This window comes from Myotis lucifugus, unplaced genomic scaffold (genome assembly GCF_000147115.1).
Source record: "Myotis lucifugus unplaced genomic scaffold, Myoluc2.0 scaffold_39, whole genome shotgun sequence".
Taxonomy (NCBI): Eukaryota; Metazoa; Chordata; class Mammalia; order Chiroptera; family Vespertilionidae; genus Myotis; species Myotis lucifugus.
The window spans coordinates 5,588,119-5,608,731 of record NW_005871087.1 but is presented as its reverse complement, the minus strand read 5'-3'; the positions used below and the strand labels follow the sequence as shown (position 1 = coordinate 5,608,731).

Genomic DNA, 20,613 nt, shown 5'->3' with positions numbered 1-20,613 from the left:
ATTTTTGCATTTTCATACAAAGGTAGACTTACCTTTTATCATCCTCCATAGATATTTTAAAGCTTTGGTTGAGTGTGTCTCTTTGTAGAGAAATGGTTTCAAGTTTCCTGAGCTTCCATTTGTTTAAAACAAAGTCTGGAGTATAAATATATAACAGGAACATTTAGACTCAGATTATGTAGGTTCTGTTTATATTAAAATAATGAACCTCAGTACTAAGATGAAGTAGATTTAATAGTCCTGGTGTTTGCATTTAAACTTACTCTGACTTTAACCTTCCAATTTGTCTAGATGATAGGTTAGAAAACATTTAATTATAAATAAAAGACAAAGCCATTATTAATTCTTAGCATCTAGTTAGTATTTAGTAAATACTTGTTGAATGACTCAATTAATGACTACTATAGCTTAATTTCAAATCTTAGGAAGATTAATTTAAAAAAAATTAAATCAAAGGATGTTTTTACATCTGGTTGGATTTGCTATCTCCCTGAATGACATAGTGATCATTTTTGGTGTTTGTTTTCTACTCTCTTGGTACAGAATGATAGAGAAAGAAAGTGATTAGAATTCTTTGGCAATATTTCCTGCCTATTAAAAACGATTTTTACATGATTTTATTTCAGAATTTCTCCTCCATATGGCCTTTTTGTCACTTGAACCCTCTACACTCCTCTTAGTCACATTTGTGAATTTGTAAACCCAGCTTGAAAGATCTGCAGGAAAACCATGTTAAAGACCTTGTTGAGACTTTACTAGCCCTTTATGGGAAACTATAGGCAAAATATTCTGCCCAACCAGGATGTGACCATGGCATAGGACAAAGATACATGACAGGCCTCTGGGTGTCTAGGCTATTTTGTTCTTTTCCAGGTAGAATAACAAAACAGCTGTGCCTTCCATAGCACCAGTCATTGCTGAGTACTTTTACTGCCTTGGAACCTCCCTTCTCCCCCAGTAGAACTCACCAGCTAAAATGCCACCTACAACATGAACCCTTCCCCTGACGTTCTCAGCTGAACTCTTATTTTAAAATGTGTGGTCAGGTGAATAACATCTTCTGTGACTAACTTTGACAATTAAAGGCTAAAGGATTTTTCTAAGATGCTGTTCCTGCACAACTTTTCCAGCAAGACTGAGCATGTTTTGGTATTTATTTAATACAATTGTGGCCAGATTAGTAATATCCCACTTTGTATTTATTCTTTTTCTTTCCTGCCTCACTGCATTTTTTTTCTCCCTCATTCTTGCTGCCCTGGGATTACATTGCCTACTCAGTATATGGAAAAAAAAGGAGAGGGTGCTTTTCCTGCTAAAAATCAGCAATGAACATTGTCAGCTTTTATAGTTATTCTTATACATATCCTGACTTCCCTGCAGTAATTGTAGGAGGCCAGAGTTCTGTCTCACTCGTCTTATTTCCCGCAGTCCCATCTTTCCATCTCTGCATACAGAAAATGCAGGATCTGGAAATGTTGAGTGAACAAATTGTTCATCTCTGCTTTCATCTCATATAACATATCCATGTGTCCCAGCAGACTTGGAAATCTTTATCATGAATTCTTCCAAACCTCTCTTTTTATTTCGGTGAAATCAGCCTCTTTGTCTTCATGAAAGCAAGCCTGAATGGAAAGTCAATGTGATCTTGGGACACCACAGAAATTAATCCCCGAAGCTATGCAAGGTGAGGTGTGTACAACCTAAGCCAAGTTTTGAGCTAAATTCATAAGCTGAAAGCCAAGGACAAGAAAAGCCAGTGAAGGCCCATGTCTTCCCCTGAGCTCGTAATCATTTTGTGTTTAGCCTGAGTCCTTTACTCTTAAACATCAAGTACTTCAGTGACTTGGCTCCTTCTGCAGATATTGCACTAAAAATAAAGGGCTTTGGAAAATAATCTTGGCACAGCCTTGTTTCTTTTTAAACATTTTTGATCAGATGTGGGGTTTTATAGTCATATTGTTTGTGAAATGCCTTTTCTATACATTTTTTTCATGGCAGTGTTTATGTTGCATGTCTAATTAGCTTCAACATACCAGATGAATTGTTTAAACCCGTCTGGCATGCTATAATTTTTCAGTTTCTCATCTGCTAAGAAAAATATATTTGTAAAGGTTTTAGATTTCAGGAATCAAAAGTCTATGATGGATCCTGTTTACCATAGGAAATTTTTAAGGGGTGGGGGGAATAAAGGGTAGAACCATTTGCCAGACTAGCCAGTGGGAGAGAAGACAAGGCCCAAAACACGTTTACAATTCTAATTTGAGAATCAATGCCAAGATCAACATTTCTTCCCTTTCTCACTCCCCACCCCTGCCCCAAATTAAGGGAAACAAAATACTGAGCTGAGAAGTTTCTCACCATTACCAGCCCTAGATTCATTTGGGATAGAAAAAGTCAGAGGAAATGTGGGCTCACATGAGAAAGGGTAGAAAATGGGATTAAGCGTGCAAAAGGTAGTGAGGTTGAAGAAGAGGAGAGGTTGAAGCCAAAAAAATAAAAAGCAGGGATCTAAAACTGAGGATCCATCAAGTGTCAAGTACTTGCCTGCCACACATCCCTCAGTTTGACACATTTCTCCATCTTGATGCATTACACTATCTCAACACAACCTTATTGATAATTGATTTTAAAAAATCTTACAAGTGGAGGGAAGCTTAGAGATGATCTAATCTCAGTTTCTCCTCTTCTCCCCAGAAAAGGTTTCAATCTCTTCATTCTTTCAATCTCTGCTGGAATCCAGGTAGTAAATCCTTTCTGTACCAAGGGGCTCATAACCATGGGAGATAAGATCTTTGTTTTTGATACCATTGATCATTGCTATAATTACAAATTATAATCACATTTTCATTAGAGCAGTTTATCATTTTGTGCTTTCATAAATATTACTGTGTTTAAATATCACAACAGCCCTATGAAATCACACAGGGAATTTTAGACTCAACTTGAGAAGAAAACTCAACATCCAAGAATATTGTGACTTGCTCATATTAACACATATAATCAGATATGTGTTAATATGAGCTAGCATTTATAGAGTCCTGATTATGTGCTAGGCATTGTGCTAAGGTGCTTTCCCTGCATTATTCCATTTAATCCTCCCCAACATACTAGGATAGGGACTTTTAGGTCCTCATTTAAAAGATAATGAAATTAAAAATCAGGGATGTAAAGTAATTCATCAGAGGGCTCAAGATAAAGATGAAGGAGGAGGAGGAGGAGGAGGAGAAGGTGAAGGTGAAGGTGAAGGTGAAGGTGGTGGTGGTGGTGGTGGTGGTGAAGGAGGTAAAGAAGGTGGTGGTCAAGGAATTATCCCAGCTTCAACTGACTGATGTTCTGAGCTACTATGTTATAGTTTTTTTGTTAAATCTAGGATGGTATCCCTACAAGACACACCATTATTTTATGTACCACTAAGAAAGAAAAATTACTGAGAGTTAAACTGTGGCAATATCACTTAGAATTTTTATTTTTAATTCATTGAAATAGTTATTTTAGACTAAATTTAGACATAGGTTTTTATAATCTATCACTCTTATATTTTCCCTTTTATATATAGTTAAATGAAATATATTGGTTGCGATGTTTCTAAACTTCTGGACATTTAGAGGCTGACTCTTCTCAATCATTTTTTAACTCAGAATCACCAATTGTCTCTCTAAGATAATTGTCTGATGACATACTTTATGTAATCAAGAACATTGGCCATTCACATATATTAAAACAGTGCTTCACTATTTTTGTCAGAATTTTTTCTAACCTCTGGTACCCACTATGCAAGTTTGGAGACCCACATGTAGTCAGTGACAAGCATCACAGCAGCACTCTAAGACAGGAATTGTCAGCAGAAATATTAAAGAGGGAACAATTACGTGGTTTAGAATCAACGGCATGTGGTTTACTGTCTCTTTGGTTTACGGCAGAGCTGAGCATAAATTCCAAGTATGTATTGTCTCTTAAGTCATCCAAAAGTTAGCCTTTTCTTTTTCAACTTACTGGATTTTTTAGGATTTTGTCTTCTGTAACTACACAGAATCTACATGGTTCTTATTTTTTCTACACAGCAGCCTTTTAAGGATTCAAAGAGAGGCATCATGAAGACATGATAAACAGAGTTTTGGCAAAGAAGTACACACACACACACACACACACACATTTTCAAGTAGAAGAGTTGTTCAGCACTAACGAAAATTTAAAAAGTGTATCAATTTGGGAAGAATGGGGAAGCAACAGTAGAAAGATCATTTTCACGGAAACATTTAAGAAAAATGAGTATAAAATGTCATCAATATGTTGATCCAGCTGTGAAGTTAATTAAATATTACAGTCCTGGTTGAACAAAAACAAAAACTGAGGTTTCCTGGGGAGTACTCTTTTTGGTTTTGTTTTTCAAAGAGCCACTTTGCCATTATTTAAAAGAACATTTCTTTCTTTTTTTTTCCTGCAGCAATTCCTGTCAGAACTGCTTTTTCCTCTTTGTATTTTCTGTCTACTCGAAAAAGTAGAGGAGTAAACCAGTTGCCTAACGTTTTGTTAACCAAACTTCTTTGGTCTCCAATACTTTACAAATCATTAGTTCAGTGAAACTCTTGCTTGGAATGAAAATCGGGAGATCTGGAAACATCTGAACTGTTTTCTGAGCCAAAAGAGCAATATTAAATGATTTTAGTAGAATTTTGGAATTCTGTATCATGAAATCTTTTAACTGGTCAAAAATTCAAAAATTTAGACCATAGTAGATTAAAATCATGAAGATGTAAGTGCTAGAGTTAGCCTGCCTGGTCTTTAGTCTGGTTCTGCTGCTTATTATTAACTGTCACCTGGGTTACTTACTCATCTTTTCTGTGACTCTGTTCTTCAAGGCTAATCCAGGTACCCTCCTAACAAGTTTGTTGTAAGAAATGAGCTAATACATATCAAGTGCTGGCTCATAGTAATCAAAGGTATTAGCTAATATGATAATGTGATAATATATGTGAGTACTGCCAACTAAAATATTTTATTGCCCTGAAAACTTATTCTGCATTTACCCAATAACAAAATAGTCTATTTTGGGGGGAGAAGGGGAAGACTATAGAATCCACATTGGATTAGAATTGAGTGATTTTTTTAAAGCTGGATTTATGGTTGATTCTAGTCATCATATAAATCATAGAAGAATCTGAGTGTATCCCAGCCAGTATGGCTCAGTAGTTGAGCGTTGACCTATGAACAATTTGATTCCCAGTCAGGGCATATGACCAGGGTGTGGGCTCGATCCCCAATGTGGGGCATGCAGGAGGCAGCCAATCAATGATTCTCTCATCATTGATGTTTCTCTCCCCCCCCCGCCGCCTTCCTTTCTGAAATCAATAAAAATATGTATTTAAAAAAGAAAGAATCAGAGTGTAACTAAGGATGGATTCAACCCTGATCATCACTGCCTCTCCCTGAGTCTGAACCATACAAAAATCAACACATGTGAAGCTTTCTTGGTTATACATAGACGCTTCCCCACAATGGATTCTTACTTTGTGAACTTTAAAGATATCAATATTATATGAAGATTAAACTCGGTGTTGCCTAAAAATAAGGTAGTGAGAATTTGGGACAGGCATCTTTGGAGCCCATCATCTCTTTCCTTTTAATAGTCTATGTTTAATATGCCTAGAGACATGTTTTTTTCTAGTCCTTTAAAGCATCACTTATAGCAAAACTTTCTATGAAAGTACAAATGTTTTTTGCACCATCTGATATAGTAGCCACTAGCTATATGTGGCTATTGAGCACTCAAAAGATAGCCAGTGCAATGGAGTAACTGATTTTTAAAATTTAATTGATTTTAATTTAAATAGATGCATTTGTCTAGTGACTACCATACTGAACATTCTCGACATTCTTATTCATATCATTTCTCTTCTCTTGGGAATCGTAGAAACAATCCCTGTTATCCAGACATCTAAATTTTAGGAAGTGTAAACATAATTCACTAGCTGAAAAAACAGAGGTAAGGCTAGAATGACAAACATTAGCCAATGCTACAAATGATTCTTGATGTCAAAGTGTTGTACTCAACGCTTCAAGGATAGATTGACCCACACTGGGATTCTCACCTGAACAATTGGGCATAAAGTCAGACAGCCAGGAAAGCCAGAAACACATTGATTTCAGTGAGAAGATAAAGGTAAATGGTAGAAAAAAGGAGAGCAAATACTTTTTTAAAAGCAAGTAGTGTATTAAGTCATTTTTTTTGAGACAGTCAGTGTATGAAGCTCATATTACAGAATATAAAATAGAAAAAGTAGACAGTAGAACCATCAGGACATATCAATCTGGGGCCATTTTCCAAGGGGAAGAACTTAATTTAGGGCCAACTTCAGAGGTTGTCCCAGTATCATGGACAATGTTCATAATGTTAAAACTAGTTCAACAAGAAAAACCTTAAGTTGTATTTGAAAAATTTCCTATTGTGAGGGCAGCAAAGCATAAAATTGTAAGTGTTTTATAAAAAATATTGAAGAAAAGTCTTGGCATTTGGAGCTGCATGATCAATACTTAGCAAAAGCTTAGCCACGGACACCTGTGGATAAGCTAGTTTCTTTATTTTTGCTTTTATTTAAAAAAGAAGAGAGAAAAAATTCTTAGATTTAAAATAAAGAATGATTGTCTAAAAATCCATATGTGGTCCCTGTTTGAATGGGTTTATGGCTTACTGTGAAAAATTCCCTTTGCTTTTAATCGTAAGTAGAACCTCTATTTTGTGTTTTGGTAAATATAATTCATAGAGCCTGCTGGATCAGTGTGTTTCATAAATTGCTGAATATCTAGATTATTAGATTATTGCTTTAAAATATAAGGCATGACTAATTAAAGGGCCATAGAAGACCACCATGGCAGGCAGCAGCACAAAGCTGAATATAGTATGTGCCTCATATTCCCAAGTGACAGTACTTATAATGGGCAGTGTGCTGAAGTAGGAAGAGAAGATGGTTTGATAGATGTCATAGTACTGGATTTCAGTACTGAAGGTTGGAGAGAGTTTGGGGATGAAGAGTGAGTGTCTGGAAGAACCATCGCTGGCTTGGAGTTTGGGTTCAGGGAATGCTGTGGAAAGCATTAGGGGTGTTTTTATTGGGTAGTTCAATTGGGAAATAGAGTGATATATATTCAGCAAGCGAGGTTGGGCTGAGATTGTTAATGGCATTGAATACCAAGCTAATTTGCTGAGAGCACAAAAGAGCCAGAGATTTCATTGCACTTAAATGTTGGAAAAGAAAAAAAGTGTTAAGCAAGGAGCAGCTGACAGATTTTCAAACTGTAATCATTGAGGTGCTCAAATATTGCTTTCAAATAAGGGTGCATTAGTCTCAGGATATTTAATGTAGGCTAAAAGCTCTATTATTTTCTTCAAACACTGAATATTTTTACCATTTTAAAAGATGTTTTACCATAACTGTAGTATTTAAAAGAATGGGCTTACATAGCCAAAGAAAACATGCTTTAAGAACCTAAAATTCAAGGAATGCTTATAATTTCTTATTTTTTGCATAAGCTATAGCTTGATATTGTAAGATATGTTTTCTGTTTCAGTAATGAAATGAGTAAAGAATGTAATTTCTGTCTCCTCCCTACCTTTAAAGCTTGGTAATGTTGAAATTCAGGAATATTAGGTCATGTTTACAGTGTGTTTTGGTGTTTGTTTGTTTATTAATATTTTACAGTGATTTATAGACAACCCTGTGAAATCAGTTAGATCAGATATAAAGAAACAAAAAATTTTCAGTAGAAAATTTTATTTCCCATGTGGATATTCAAGTTTGAAGAGTTTTATGAATTATAAATACATTCATGTTGAATGTAACTGATTCTATATTTCCAACAGAAATTAATACCTTACAGTAAGATTTACTAGACCTGTGAGTGCCTCTTAGCTGTAGCTCTGTTTATTGCCATCTCAATGACTGTGTAATAAGACGCCATATAGTCATGTTAAGGGCCCACTGACATTTTTAAAAATAATTGGCCAAAGAATTCTTCCTTCTAATCCCAATTATTCCTGTTTTCTCAGCCCTCAGCCGTGACCTAGTGGCAGAACCATTTTGTAAGACTGAAAGGCAAAGGTTAGTTGAGTTTTAAAAAGCTGTTGCTTTTGAAAGACTAGAGCTCTCTGAATCGCCATTGTCTACACAAGAGTAAAGGTACTCAAAACATCCTTTTCAAACTTGAGATCTCATTCAGGGGGGGCCTGGTCAGGCAACTGAAGAGATAAAAGACTATAGCAGAACAAGTCTAGAAGGCTTTGTTTTGACATCAGATGATATACCTTAGGGTTACAGGGAATTTCAGTCTTCAGGGAGCTACAAGCTTGTCTTTCAAGCTGTTCCCCAACATCTGGCGTGGCCAAGAGTCAGGAGGTGATTGGAGATTGTTGGGGAATGCTCAGATTACAGTTGTGCATAGATAAAAGCAAACATATCTGTGAAAAAAATTGCTACAAGTTACCTATTTATATCTTATCCCAGGCTATGATACATCCTTTAAAAGACAGCACCCTCGTTGTTAGTGGGATGGTATTTTTGTTGTTGTTGTTTAAGAAAATTCTTCCAGTTTGTAGGTTAAACATTGATTCAAATAGGACCACTCATTCAGTTCCTTCTCCTGGTTTGTTACATCAAGATGTACACTATACTGTGAAACAGACAAATATTTAACTTGTATATTTGTCTTACCCTTTCTGTTTAAGCTTTCAGCCCAGGTTCTAATTAACATGCGAGTCCTCATTCTTGATAGATTTGAACATGAAGGGACATTGAAAAACAGTATTCGTTTCTAAGAAAAGAAAATCAAGGTGGCTGTTCAAGATTATTTTATGTTATTACAGTTATTATCAATTATCTGGAGGAACTGTCAGCATAGATAATGTTTCTACATAAATCACTACACTATTTTTAACTCAGGCCATATACAGTATAAACAAAAAACAAAAAACCACCCTATTAGTTTCAACCTTGAGAAGTTAATTATTAGAATTACTAATTAATAAGAGTTCTATATTCAAAACATTTGTCTCTTTTATTATATAAGATGTGGTTCTTTAGTTCAAAAACACTGTGGACTAAAGTCCATAGCATCAGGCAGGAAACTGATAAATGTTCTCAAAGATATTTGCTTTTCCCTGGATAACTGTTGATACTGACAAATATACATTCTGAATTTAATATACTAGATGTGTAAAGATGGTATGAATAGAATCAATTCTAGGTTCTTTGGGCTTGTTTTTAGCCTGGTGGTTTTTGAAGAAGCACCCAACCTATTTGTTTGGACCCATTCGTTTACTTCCCAGGTGGCCACTCAAGGGTAGAAAGATCTGCCAATTTTAGAGACTCTTATCCATTGAAATCTGCTTCCCATTGTCTGGGAGGAGCTAAAAGCCTTAGGACAGATTTAGCCATTCAAATAGAGTCAAAGGGCTATCATTTCAATCTTGTGGTGTAACTTGTCCCCTCCCTATCCCAATTTAGATGTTTACCAGTTTAAACATGAGTGGTTTCCTATACTTTTGTATTCCAAGTAGGACTTATAAAAATAAATATTTTCCTAGTAGGGGAGCTTTCTACTTCTAGGAATCCTAAAGTCAGCTCTTTTCTAAGAGGTATTTTTTATAAAATAAAGTTACCCTTATAATAAACGAAATGCCTCCCTCACTTTCTGCAGGTAGCATAGTGACATGAAAGCCAGGTGAGTGGGATATACATATATTTGGGTTGTAAGATTGGGCACTGGAAATATTAACAGTTCTGATGAGGTCCGCATACAGAATTCTCTTAGCCTTGCCACTCCAAGTGTAGTCTGAGGACCAGCTGCATTGGCCTCACCTGGGAGCTTGTTTGAAATGCAGAATCTCTGGCCCCAGAACTCCTGGATTAAAACTGGACAACCAGTGGGTCCGGGCTGCCTGTCACTACTTCAGCAAAGACAAGGTTGAATCATATATGAGCGTTTATTCCAAAAATGCCAGCAGTATGAGAGAGCAGCAGATCATCCACAAAAATCTGCTCTCCACTCTCCCTCCCCCAATAAACCAGCTACTTATATTGGGTAGAAGGACAAAGATGGGGAAGTAGGAAAAAGGAATAAGAATGGGTATGCGAAATGGGTATAATGGTTACAGTTTACAGGCAATGTGGGCTGGAGGTTTGCAAAGGGCTGGCTCCCCTGGTTTCTGCAACAAGGTGGTTAATCTTTTCATGATAATAGGTAGCTCCCGGCTGGGGAGGATGGGCCAAATTTCCAGGTGAGCTTCAGGTCCTGTGTGCAACTCCCAGCCAGGTTAGAATGTGCTTTCTTTCATCAGAACAAAACAATCAAGGTTAACAGAGCATGGTTAATATTTCTTATAATTATAGCTGGTCCCTAATATTCTATTTCTGCCCCAGACAGAATCAGAATCTGCATTTTAACAAGCTACCCAAGTGGCTGGAATGTACATTGAAGTTTGAGAAGTCCTGCCCTCTTGCTTTATAAACTATGCCCAATACCAGCTCATTTATCCCTCACAATAATACTATGAGGCAAAGCTACGATCTCTATGCCCTCCTCTCTCTCACTAGAATCCTCTTCCAATGCAATAAATTACTGCTACTAATTTTTTTTAAAAACAGGCCCATCAATGGTGTGTCTGAGTTACATAGCCATTTACCATCAGCGTTAGCTTTTTAACATCTTCTTTGGGGCTTCAATTTTATGATCTGTTAAATGGGCTGTTGTGAGAATGGAGACAATACATATAAGGTGCCTGGCACACAGCCTGATACTAAAGGGGGGGGAGCACAGTGCCTAAAGCACAGCAGTCAACCTAGAACTGTTTATTTCCTTTACCTTCAGCTCTAAATGGGAGAAATCACACTAGCTCACATTCTCTGAAAGATATTTATAACTTTACATCAGCCAAGGGTCCCAGAAAAAAATTTTTTACTGTAGGAACAATTTGTTCTCCTCTTTACCTATCTCCCTAGGTAGAATCACCAGTCACTAACAACCTTCAGTTTACACATTCAGCAAAATTTATTGAGCAACTACTTGAGCAAGGTTTCTGGTCTCAAGGATTAGATTATTTGCAGAGGTAATTTAACTTAAATATCTGGAAAGCTAATATAAAGTAGAATCTTGTGGGGGACTTAAAAATGGTAAGACCAAATAAAATACGGGTCCAGAATCAGTAAAAGAGGCTTCTCGAAGAAAGTTGTATTTGACTTGTGAATTGAATGGTGTATTAGGATTTCAACCAAAGCAATTGGGAAGGGTGTTTTAGACGAAAGAAGGAAAGCAAGCCAGCCTTAGCTGGCAAGAAGGCAAGGGAAAATGCTTGGAAGGCATCTAGTAGCCTAGTTTGATTTCCTCATTTGACTGAAAAAGGGAGTTTCCTGACTATAGAGAAAGATTTGAATGTATCCTTGGAAGGAGGGCATTCTCAACTTTGCTTCTTCAACTTCCTGAGACTTTATGTTTATATGAGAAATGGCAATCAAGCTTTAGGGGATCACCCTTCCCTTTCTCTCCAGCCTCCATCACTGTCAAAGCTGGATGCTCTAGATTGTAACATCAGCAGTAAGGTCTTAGGTCCTTGGTTATTATCTACACACTAGAGGCCCGGTGCATGAAAATTCATGCACTGGAGGGGGGGGTCCCTAAGCCCGGCCTGCCCCCTCTCACAGTCTGGGAGCCCTCAGGGGCGGAAGGCGACCCGGCGATCAGGGGAAGGCGATGCCCCATTGCACCTCTGCTGTTGCCACTGCCGGCAGCGCAAGCCTCGGCCAGCCCTGGGCAGCTGGGCAGCCACCATCTGAGGCTTGCCTGCACCTCGGGCCAGCCCTGGGTGGTTGGGGGGCTGAGGGGACTGGGGTACTCTGGAGGCAGGTGCGTGGCAAGGCCGGGTGCACCTGCCACCCCAGCGGGGCTGAGGGGGCTGCGCCACCATCTTGTGGCTGTGGGCACCACCATCTTTGAGGGTGGGGCAGTCAATTAGCATATTCCCTCCTTATTGGCTATGGGTGCTGCCATATTTGTGACAGTGTGAGGGTCAATTAGCATATTCTCTCTTTATTAGATAGGATGTGACCTCACTTGGAGACCATTCAGATGAATGATGGCTTCTCCCTTGGAATGTAGGGGAGATGTTACCAACCTCTGGGTGAAAAGAGACCAAGAATCTTTTCCTAGAATCTTGAGAGAGAAAAGCATTGGGAAGCGGTTTTAGAGTGGGACTAGGGATGGGTATGATAAGTAAAACAGTTCCCAAAGTGTAGAGTGGTAAGGGGAGGAGAAGGTGATCAGCAATGAATAGTCACCAAAGTTCTCTGGTTAAAGAATTCAGATCAAATCTACATTACACATTTTAAAATGGAGGGGGTGCAATGTAATATAGCAAGCTCCAAAAAGGAAAAATTCCAATGACTAAGTTGACCCTTCAGATAATTCTGAGTTCCTGGCAGGGTGCCTGATGCTAAACATGCTTATCTCAACTGATATAATCATCAGCTTTTCCATTGATAAGTAACACCATTGTAAGGCTTACCAATAGCCTGGCCTTGTATATTAAACTAGAGGCCCGGTGCATGAAATTCGTGCATGGGGGGGGTGGGGAGAGGGGGCAGGTGTGTGTCCCTCAGCCCGGCCTGCACCCTTTCCAATCCGGGACCCCTCAGGGGATGTCTGACTGCCGGCAGTCGGACATCCCTCTCGCAATCCGGGACCTCTAGCTCCTAACTGCTCACCTGCCTGCCTATTCACCCCTAACCACTCTGCCTGCCAGCCTGATTGCCCCTAACCGCTCTCCCCTGCCAGCCTGATTGCCCCTAACCACCTCTGCCTTGGCCCCCGCCACTGTGGCTTTGTCCGAACGACGTCTGGAAGACGTTCGGTCTATCTGGTCTAATTAGCATATTACCCTTTTATTAGTATAGATATCTTGTATGCATTTGTAGCCAGTAAAGCTAGAATGTGGTTCCCGGTCAATATGAGCATGTGGTCAGGCCTTTCAATGCTATATAAGTCAATCAACAATAAATTAAACCAATGGAGGGATTTTGGTGGGGTGATAGGACTCAGGACTCTGCTCACCCTTCATTTACCTTGTCTGATTAGCACTTTGGCATATAGTGTGCCTAACCTAGGGATATACCATTTTGGAATACAAAATAATTAGATGTTGTGTGGCTTTTGTCCTTGCACCTAAGATGATGGGAGTTCTGTTATTAGCAGTGGATGATCCAGAAGCTACCCCCAAAGGCCCTTTTATGGCTAGATTATCTCAGTATATAATTTATATGTTCGGTTGCTTTATTGGCTTCCTGTAAAGCAAACTATCGACAATAAAATTGCTATTTTTGTCTTACCAGCCACCACATGGTCTTTGCTCCTCTGCGTTTAATGGCCGCATGCTCTCCTCTTCCCACTGCTTTGCTGTTCCCCTGACAAACAGCCACAGCCCACAAGGATCCCAGAATAACGTCTAATCTTTACCAGCAAACTGTCTATCCTGCTGACCCTGTGGAAAATGAGGAACATATTGAATATATCATGGAACAAATTAAGGGTGTGAGGCTTAATGCAGCCAAGGAAGTGATCATAATGCCATTATGTCTGGGAGCCGTGAATGATTCTTAGCACTACAGCTCACAGAGTTACTCATATTGAACATTGTAAATTTTAAAAAGAAAATGTACAGTTCAGCACTCACCATTTTTTAAGCTTGATCAAAGAATGAATCCTTTTCAGTCTGACTGCTCCAGTGGACACTAAGCACAAGGGAAAGACAAGTGCTGGCTTAGATTGTTCAGACGTCTGTCCTCTTGACTTGCCATTGCTCTTCTTGCACCTTGACAGAGAAGTCATGACTGAGAGACATACGAATTAAACTAAAAAGGGACGTTCTGAGGTCTGGAGTCAAACAGCCTGCACTCCAGTTCTGATCTTGTCTCCTGCTAGCTTTGTGACTCTAGATGAGTTTCTCAACCTCTCAAATCTTCAGTTTTCTTGTTAGTAAAAGGAGAATCAAAGAGTTAATAGAGCCCTGGCCAGTGTGGCTCAGTTGGTTGAATATTATCCCCTGCACTGAGAGGTCGCCAGTTTAATTCCAAGTCAGGGCACATTCCCAGGTTGCAGGCTGGATCCCCAGTAGAGGGTATGCAGGAGGCAGCCGATCAATGTTTCTCCCTCATGTCAATGTTTCTCTCTCTCTCTCTCTCTCTCTCTCTCTCTCTCTCTCTCTCTCTCTCTCTCCTTTCCTCTCTCTGTCTAAAATCAATTTTAAAAGCATATTTTAAAAAAGAGTTAATAGATGCAGAACACTCAGAACTGTCTTCTTTATAACCAGAGCTTATTGTTATTATTGTAATTTTCTAACAGTCTAAAAACTACTCTCAGTCCAGATGTTTAGTGAGTTCAGGGGTGGGTAAGCTTTTCTGTAAGGAGCCAGCTAGTAAATATTTTTGGCTTTGTGGGCCATATATGATGTCTGTTGCAGCTGTTCAGCTCTATGGTAGAGCAGAGAGCAGCTATAGAAAATATGTAAAGAAATGGGCATGGCTGTGTTCCAATAAAGCTTTATTTATGAAACAGGCGGAACACAAGATTGGACATAGTTGGGATCCCAAATTCTTTTGGCTGCCTCAACTCTTCCTCTAAGCTGTCGTGCTTATATATGGGCTTCTATGCCAGAGTCTCTGCCTGTGTCACAGCCACACAGTCGAACTGCCAGAGATGTTTTTAAAAATACTAATGCTGGGCTGTATGCTCTGATATTTTGGTTAAGGGTGAGGCTCCAGTCATTGGTGTTTTATACAAGCTCTCCAGATAATTCTAATGAGCATCGAGGATTAAGGGCCACTGATGATAAAGTTTATTGGGACAATTGTTAAAAAAAGAAAACAGATGTCCAGACTTCTGCCTGCAAATTCTGAATCAATTCTGTCTTTGGGCCCAGGAATCTGGGTTTTTAACAAGCACTCCAAGTGATTCTTATGGTTAGGCAATTTTGGGAAACTCGCCTTCCCTTCCTTACTCTCTCTATTAAATATTTCTTGTCCTGTAGATTCTTCTCAACACCTAGACTGGGAGAACCATGCCAGGGCAGCCCATTGTTCTAAGGAGTTTCTAGGAAAGCCATAGATGAGGCAAAGGAGATACTTCCAGAGTAGGGATGTTGAGGTTTGTTCCAGTCTAGAGAGTATGGCCAACGTGTGATAATGGATTTTCCTAGGTGATTGAGTTGAAGTGATATGTCTTGTTTCCGAGATAAGAGTCTCAGTTTTTTTATTAAAGAAAAATGGTTATTGTACCAAGTGGGCTGATAGTTTCGGACCAGAAAGGTTTTCCCTTTTTTTCTCAGGTATGGAAGATAAATGGAAATATAAAGCCTGACATTGGTTTATAATTGATAGTAACTGTCAACTTGTGTGAAGACAATCTGGGAAGTCTATCAGTGGCAAAGGAAGTCATTGGCAATAACTGTAGTATGCAATCTGGTTATCTCAATCGCTTCTCAGCTTTTTGGCTAAGATCAAGTGTAGTATCTGTTCTTATCAGTTTAATGGTTATCTCTTACCTCTCATCAAAGTTTTTTAAAAAAAGGGAGTGTATGTGAGAATCATATCAGGCTTTGAAAATTATCATACAGTATAAATAGAGTAATGTGTATGTTGAAATCTGATACTACAAAATAATGTTGTGATGTTAACAGTCTGAAACAAAATCCTATGTACATCAGAGAGGCTCATGCTGCCATTGCCAACAGCCACATCAACCCTCTTCTCCCACCCTGACTTCCACTAAAGAGGCTAGAAAACTACACTTTCCCAGCTTCCCCTGCAGCGTGGGCTGGTCATGTGACATAATTCTGGCCATTGAGAATTAAGCAGAAGTCTGCAGAGTCCTTTGGAGAAAGCTTGGTTGTCCTGGCAAAAGGTACACACACCCTTTTACACCCTCTCACTCTTCCTGCATTGCCTGTAGAGACCATCTGTTACCATGAGGCAGAAAGCCAACATGCTGAGATGGTAGAAAGATGAGGGGACCTGGGGCCATTGATCATTTCTTTGAACTATACTCCTTTTCTGATTTGCCATGTCTCCAGACTGCTGTTTGTGTGACATTCTCAAACACTTTTATGCTTAAACCACTCAGAAATTCTGCTACATGCAGCTAAAAGAATTCCTAACCGGGGTATGTAAGCTACATCTTTATTACATAGGGTGCAATGGTTAAGAGACATTCATATCGTGATATGTTGATGTAAGCCTTCTGAATGAGCCAGCCAGGAAGGCCCTTTGCTGACAGGTTTTAAAAGCAAAAATTTTCCTATCCATTGGCCCGAGGCAGGATTGCTTTCATTAATTGTGGGCAGAAATTTAGAAAAAAAATGCCATAGTCAAATAATAGGGCAACTGCTTTACAAAAATAGTGTTTAAATGCTCTTACAAATGACAACCTTGATGTGTTACGAAATCACTGAGTCAGTATATCTCATTGAATTAGTGAGGTTGGATCAGTGAGAGAGGCTCTTCCCAAGGTTTTGATGGCTCCCTGTACTGGATCTTTTTTTAGTTTAACTTGCAGTAGCCGTTCCTACAATATTTAATGACATGATCACTGATTACTAAGCAATAACTATGGCTGCTCTTTATTGGAAGCAGCTGATACAATGGAAAATCCAAGTGCAGACCCTGTTTAAAATGTTTCTACCTTGTGAACATGAGCATGTTATCTAATTTCTCTTTGTCTCAGTTTCCTCATGTGTGAAGTATGGATAATAATTCATTGACTCTTAGCATTACTGAAAGGTTTGAACCAAATGATTATATGCAAAAATGCCAGTAAGTAGTTGCCCAATATTTCCTTTTCTATTTTAAAGCCACAGCTTAGGTATCTACCCTTGAACAGTTTAGCCTCTGAAAGAGAGGGGCTGTGAGCTGCTTCCTTTTCCATTTAATTTTCTTCGTCATCTTAGCTCACTCCAAACATCTCTCTCTGTGTCTGGTCTGTCTTCATAGCCTCTGAGTAGTAGGAAGATAGAAGATAAGAGTAAAGAAGTCATTTTATTTCAAAATGCTATGGAGATGGGCTGAAACCATCTAGTGACATGGCTATCCCATCACCTCTCTTTGAACTTCATCCAGAAATAACACCCTTGAGCAGGAAAGAAAAATTAATTACTACCTGTATGCATTTGGGAGCGAGGAGGGAGACACGGGAGGGGGCGGCACAGAGAGGATGATTTAGTCTGTAGGAAATACATATAGTGACATTATGGTGAAACCCCCACAAGAATAGGTTATAAAATTCTGGAAAAATGTCTCTGTTGACAATTGAGTATTGTCAAAATTACTCTAGAAATCAAATCACTCATAAAGAGGACCATTCATGTGCAGTTTGGCATCTACAATCCTTTGCAGTAATGCATGGGTATAAATGCACAACCTATAAAGTAATGTATAGCATATAATAACGAGCACATATGCTGACCACAATTTTACCAGAAAATGTGTTTGTGGACAAATTACTCCTCTGAACCACTTTCATTATCTGCTAAGTGGGCTGATGCTCATACACACACCACGAAAGCTTCCTGGGAAAACAGGCCAACTGAAGACACATCTATGGCCCCTGTTTCATGCTGGGGCTGGAACACAAACTCTAAAAGAGGAAAGACAGTCACCATCTGGCATTTACATTGTTTCTGTCTCCCACTTACCTCACACATGCACAGTCCATGTAGTTTCATTGTGTGTGAATTAATGCATGTACAATGCTCTCTCTCTCTCTCTCTCTCCCCCTCTCCCCCTCTCTCCCTCCCTCCCTCCCTCCCTCCCTCCAATGAAGAGAGTCTCCATTTATATGTCATTCTTTATCAGTGATTCTGTCATATGCCTCAAAATAGTAGGTCAGCCAGTTGGTGTGGCTCAGTGGTTGAGTGTCGACCTATAAACCAGAAGGTCATAGTTCAATTTTCCATCAGGGCACATGCCTGGGTTTGTGAGCTCAATCCCCAGGGTGGAGCCTGCAGGAGGCAGCCGATCAATGATTCTCTCTCATCAATGATGTTTCTATCTCTCTCTCCCTTCCTCTCTAAAATCAATATATATGTCAGCACACGAATGCTGTTTATAAAGGTAATGAAATTTTAAAGCCTTGACTGTATTCATGAGCATCAAAGTCAAGTGCCCAAACAAAGGGGCCGGTTCAAGTGACAAGCAGAGGTGCCCGCCTGGAGCTGGTTTCAGGAAACAGGGGGCTCTCTGGGGAAGAACAGCCTGTGTTTGTAGAAACTGCCCTCTAGCACGGACTCCTACAGCCCAAGCCTGGAGCTGGTACTTCTAAGCCTGTTCTCTGGTCCCTCAGACCATGAACATGGCCAATTCTTGGGTTTCTCTTGGTTCCGATGCTTTAGGTAGGAAGGGGATCATGTATAGACCGGTAGACATTCAGAAAGACAGATACAAAGAAATCACATCTATCCTGACGTGTGAAAAACTCCGGACAAGTAAGAATTTTTCTCCTTCCCCCTCCTGAGAAAGCCAGCCCAGCTTTCTTACATACACACGGAGCAAAGCCATTTGAGAGGATGTTCACAGATTATACATTAGTGCACTGGCTGCGCATTCAAAATGATCTTTCTGAACAGGATTATAGAAAGCCAGGAAAGAAATTCTCTGACTTTCAAGCAAGTAGAACAGTGTGTTGTAAAAATAATAAGAAATGCTAAAAGAATTATACCTTCTAGTAGTTTAGGAGTAACTAACACAAGAGGCAGGGCCTCAGTGAAGCCCCTAAGGCAGACCCCTAGACAGCAGTTTACATGGGAACAAGTAATATACAAATTGAACATCCACTACCCAAAAGGAACTTCTTTTCTCATTTCTCTAAGGCAGATGTGTGGTGGGTGTTGGGTGGGGGATGAGGCTGACCTAGATATTTTTTCCACTTACAGACAGTGGGCAATTGGCTCAGAGGCGCTGTGTATATTCTCAGATCTCTTCTGAATGGATTGGCCCAGATAAAACATTCAGCCTGTTGTCTTTTATGGCGGTACAGCTGGTCCACCTCCCATTCTGCCCCATGGCTTCCAATTTGGCAGCCGCACATGCAGGTGCTGCGTCTCTGAACCGAAGCGCTGTGTTTGGTTGGCGTGGGGAGGATGGCACCGCCTGGAAATGCTTAGCGTTACAGTTTGGGGGAGTGCTTTGTCCTGCACAATTACTTTGTTTGTACTGACTTCCTTTACATAGAATACCTTTCCTACCTACCCAGCTTTGGACATTGTCGGGTTTTTTTCTACCTCTTCTTAAATCGTTCACAATGAAGAAAGCCCCTGTGTGTCAGGCAGGAAAGGGAAGGACATTAAGTTTCACTTTGCCAAAAAGAAATCTTCCAACATCTTGCAGTACTTTTCCTTTAAGAGCCTCATTTCTCCTTCTCCAGCTGCTTTCATCTCTTTGATACGTAAGGGTACACTAAGTTGAATCTATAAACAGAACCCACTAATTAAGAGTAATTGCTTCGGAGATTGGTCCAGACGATTCGGCATTCTATGCGTGTTCTTCTCAGATATCCATTAGCTGCTAATAAGATACTACAGATGTGCCCGTCTGTTTCCTGTTTCCGTCTATTGTACCTTTATTGCCATATATGGACCAATCGGATGGGCGGAACAATAAGTGGATGTCCTTTTGCTCCCTGAACATGTCTCAAAGGAATGTTTGTTATTAGACAGCTTTTTCTGTTTAGTTAACATCAGTATGTTAATAAAGAAAACAACACAGAGAAAGTTTTTGTTGCTCTTCTTTTCTTCACTTCTGTCACCTAACTGGTTCATTGTTTAATGAAGTCCCTTTGTATAGTTTTTTGGGGGTTTTTTTTTTAAGTAGTACTTAATGCAAAAATGCCTGGGCAATGTGAGCTGGGGGAAAATGACATTCTTCCTCCCGCTGTCTTGAAAAGAAAGTTTCCAGCTAAATGTTTTAAGTACTTAGAAATTCAGCATGAATATCATGTTGCTATATTTGACTGATTTACACTTGACACTTGGTAAAAAGCCTATGAATTATTCATTCCCAAGTGATTCTATAAGCCAGAACACCAGAAATCACATCCCCCGTTGGAGTGTCTAAAGTGAAGTAGTTTAAATACTCTCTAGACATGGAATATCTATAGACTTGGCTTTCCTTGCGATTTCAAATTGCTGTACTTTCCACTTGTCTTTTTATTTTAGGATCATTTAGCTAAAGACCTGACCCTTTTCTATAGTAACCCTGGCTAATATATTTTATTGGTACAGAATATGATGCTATAAAGTAGATTTATCATTAGCACCTTTTGTTCTTCTTAGGTCCAAAGGAACCTTATTTTGAAACAACCGATGGGAAAATAATTATTGACTTCCTTTACTTATATGGAACTAAAAGTGAGAAAAAGTAAACCACAATCTATTAGATAGACTTAAATACTATATCTAGGGAGGAAAATAAATACATTATTCCATGGAAACTATATAGATATAGAAAACTATATATCTAGACATCTAGATATCTAGATATACACACACAGTAATACCGACCAGCCTGGTACATTAAAACTACGTGT

The 20,613-nt window shown here is 39.3% G+C and overlaps 1 long non-coding RNA gene and 1 pseudogene across 1 annotated transcript in view; both read left to right on the top strand.

Moving 5' to 3' along the window:
* Positions 1–20,613, top strand: part of LOC111825770 — a 255,304-nt gene that overhangs the window by 215,448 nt on the left and 19,243 nt on the right. The window lies entirely within an intron of this gene.
* On the top strand, positions 15,510–15,628 carry LOC111825777 (annotated as a pseudogene).